Consider the following 4,202-nt stretch of genomic DNA (forward strand, 5'->3'; position numbering starts at 1 on the left):
TCTGTTTGCCCGTGGCATCTATCCAGTGAATGAAGCTGCTGCCGCAGGTAAAAGCATCAGCCAATCAGAGCAGACTCCAGGAGCAGGACAAAGGCGTGCTAGATTGCCTGGTGCGGATTCCTTGTGTGTAAGGTTTTTTTGAGTTTTTGGCTTGGCAGTTTGGCATATATTATTCGGTATTTTCCAACACAAGCTCTGAACTTTGCTTTTAAGGATTAAAAGCAAACAACTTTTCATGTCTGGGGTTATTAAAGAAAAGCAGTTTGGAGGCGGCTTTTTCCAAATGTGGTTTATGCTGGAGCTTCTGAGGCAACATTCTTACTTGTAGAATATCTGCTAGATTTTGCCAGAACCCGATTAGGTGTTGCTATTGGAAAAGGTCCTAATGAATGACAATTCAAGGACTTGGGTTATGAAAATAGCAAAATCTGATGGACTTATTAGTTTATACCAAGGATTTGGTGTTTCAGTTCAAGGCATCATTGTGTACCAAACCTCTTATTTTTGGTGTTTATGATACAGTTAAAGGATTATTACCCAAACCAAAGGAAGCTCCATTTCTTGCCTCCTTTTTCATCGCTCAAGTTGTGACCGCATGCTCTGAGATCCTCTCTTATCCCTTCAATACTGTTAGAAGACACATGATGATACAGAGTGATGAGTCAAAAGGGAATATAAAGGACCCTTGGATTGCTTTGTGAAGATATACAAACATGAGGAACTAAACTGCCTTCCCCAGTGTCCTTCGTGGTACAGGAGGTACTTTGATGCTGGTATGATATGATAAAATTAAAGACTTCCTTAATATTGATATTGGAGGTAGTTCATCAGGAGAGTAAATCGAAAGCTTGTGATGAAAATCTAAAACATATGATGCTCACATCTAATAAATTAAATATCTTATTTTAAGTTACTATTTTCTTAATATACCTATTCTCCCATCTTTTCAAATCATATGGTAGGCTTAAGGTTTCTTAAAAGCTTAACAGGAGATGTCATCATTTAGATTTATGAGCATAAATAAGCTTTCTTCTGCATCTGTTTTATGACAGTGCGAATACTACCATATGTAGTGTTTATAATATCATATAGTTTTTTATATGTACAAATTCTAGATCTGGGCATTAAAAAATTGATAATGATTTTAATGACACTTACTGAAAGCCTGTAGTTGGAAAATAAAAGATATAAATGGCTTATCTGCTTTTGTCTTTAAATAATCTATCTTGAAAAAAATATTTCCCCTTGAGAATTATTTCTATACTAAGTATTGATAATAAAGAAAGTTTCAACTATTAACAAAAAAAGATTAACTAGCCAGTAATCTTAATTGGTAAAGAAACCCAAGAGCTGGTCTTTGAACACAGCAATAACGTAAACAAGCTCCTAACAAGTATAATACCGAAAGATGAAGATAACAGTGGCGGGAGTTTTTGTTTTTGAGTATTCCCAAATTCCCACATTTAGCAATAGAGAGAACTAGTTTAGGGGGCATTGAGTTTTTGTTAACAGAATGATTTAGAAAAGAATAGAGACAATGGTTGTTCACCTGGAAGAATGTAAGCCTGCCATTGATACAGTTCAGAGAATTACTGCTATCTGGCTCTTCTAGCCATGACCTGGTAACTTCCATAAAATGATTAGATGGGACTATGCAGGTAAGGTATTTGTCGGCCACCCAAGGGATTGAACAGTCTGATAACCATGTAAATAAGGTGTATAAAACCCTTGTAGGGGTTGTTGCTGTTGTTTGGTGTCATTGAGTAGGCTCCAACTCATAGCAACCCTATCTATGCGCTGCCCAGTTCTGAGTCAGCCTCACAATTGTTATTACGCTTGAGCCCATTGTGGCTGGAGGGCTTCCTCTTTTTCGCTGACCCTCCACTTTATCAACCATAATGTTCTTCTCTAGATAACATGGTCTCTCCTGATAACATGTCCGAAGCATAAGAAATGAAGTCTTGCCAACCTGGCTTCTAATAAGCATTCTGGCTGTACTTAGTCCAACATAGATTTATGTGTTCTTTCTAGTAGTCCATGGTAATCTTAATATTCTTCTCCAGCACCATAATTCAAATGCATCAGTTCCTCTACCCTCTTCCTTATTCATTGCCCAACTTTTGCATGCATATAGGTGATTGGAAATACCATGGCTTAGTCAACACACCTTAGTCCTCAAACTGACGTCTTTGCTCTTAAACACTTTAAAGAGGTCTTTTGCCACAGATTTGCCTAAAGGAATGAATGCCTCGCTTGATTTCTTCACTGCTGCTTCCACAAGTGTTCATTATGGATCCAAGCAAGATGACTTGTGGGGCTGGGACTATGCAAATAAGGCACATGGAACCTTTATGGGGAATTTTGCCATCCTGTTAGGCTTACAGGTAGCCAATCGCAGAGGCTAGGTGGGATCTGCCATCAAGAAGAACAAGGAGAAAGATGCATCCTTTGGAACCAGGGTCCCTCCTCTGAGAACCTCCTAAACCCAGGAAACAAATTGAGCTATAATACCAGAGACCAAGAGAAGCATCAGCACGATGGCAGAGTCTAGTGGCACCAGCATGAGTAGTAAGAATTGGGAAATCAGCACAAGACTGTGAAATGGACCAAAGAAACGAGGCAACTTCAAGGGGCTTGTCAGCCCACTAAAGGATGGATTGTCCAGTAGAAAGGTAAAAACAGACTTACTTGTGCTTACTAATCTGTAGTGAACCATTTCACTTGGGTTTAAAAGATTGTGGATAGAAACATGTTAAACTGTTTATTGCAGATTAGTAAATAAGCACAACTAAGGCTGTGCTAACCTTCCTTGTTGGGCAATCTGTCCCTTGATCCATGGAGTGAGTGAGCTGACTGTCTTCAGGTAGGAGGCTTCCTGGCAGAATGGGGTGCTTATCAGCAGAGCTAACAAGCTTTGTAACACTTGCTCCAATGGGGACAGAGCCAGGCATAGGGCCCAGGGGCAGCAGGCTGAGAAGATGTTGTCCTGATCAAAGAACAGTATCTGAGTTTTTTCCTGTTACTTCTGAGTTGATCCTGATCTTGAATTGTAACCCGCCCTATACATGAGTCTGAACCAACTCGATAGCAGCTAACAACAACTTCTCTAATGGAGTCCTGATGTGGTGCTGCAGGATAATACACTGGACCAAAAGGTTGGCAGTTCAAACCCACCAGCTGCTCCTCAGAAATCTATACAGGGTTGCTACGAGTTGAAACTGACTCAACGACACTTAACAACAACAACACTTCTGTAGTAAACCCCATAATCACAAGTATAGTCTGTCCGTAATTTATGATCATTATAACGAATTTTCAAACCCAGAAGAGAAGCGTGTAATGGGAGGTATAACTGGTGTCAGAATTGGTAAAAAGGTTGGAGAGTAGGGCCATGCCAGACTGCCACCTCGCAGGAATCAGCTTCGGATAAAGTAAGTTCCCTGCTAGGTGGTGAGACTGTAGACCATGTTGCACAACTCTAGGAAACACTAATGTAGCACACCCACGCATGTGTGGCAGTCCTGTTAAAGCAGGACAAAAACACCCCCATTTTTAGTGTCCTGGGGCAAAGAAAACTCCAAGACGCTCACTTCTTTAGGATACTACAGTGCAAGTGGTCACCAAAAACCAGTTGCTACCCAGTTTATATATTAAGCCATCAGCTAATAAGATTTGCTTTAAATTCTTTATCAGATTATGCATCCCATTTCACAGAACAGAACAACACTGTATGGAAATGTAGAGTTTGCAAGTATTTTTCTCATTCACTATCATACTTAATCCTAATATAATCGTGTATCATTGCTTTGTTGGGAAAGGGACAAGAAATCTGTAAGTTTGATAAGAGCAGCAGATCACTGACTTCACCTAATTCTAATTAAATGATAGTGACTGAATCACCACTAATATAAAACCATTTCTACTGCTTTATACAGTCTGAGGTTCCCAAATTAGAGGAAAGAAAATGTTCTTGTTTTCCCCTACCCTTGTTCAAACAGCAGTCTTGGCAATCAGAGGCCAGGTTAAATCATAGGTGAAATCACATCCTTACTAGTATTAAGGTTAAAATCCTCCTTCAGGAGAAGTGGGCAACATTATTCAAGTAATGTTTACTCTCATCGAGCCTGTAGTTCTAAAGTATTTACTCTAGCAGAAAAGGTAAGAGTGGAAATCTTTGCCTGGATGCTATGTTAGTGAGCTAA

General features: G+C 39.6%; 1 pseudogene; it reads left to right on the top strand.

The window, feature by feature from the left end:
* Positions 1-5: 5 nt before the first annotated feature.
* Positions 6-839, top strand: LOC102830086 (annotated as a pseudogene).
* Positions 840-4,202: the final 3,363 nt, after the last annotated feature.

Source organism: Chrysochloris asiatica, unplaced genomic scaffold (assembly GCF_000296735.1).
Source record: "Chrysochloris asiatica unplaced genomic scaffold, ChrAsi1.0 scaffold00053, whole genome shotgun sequence".
Classification (NCBI taxonomy): Eukaryota; Metazoa; Chordata; class Mammalia; order Afrosoricida; family Chrysochloridae; genus Chrysochloris; species Chrysochloris asiatica.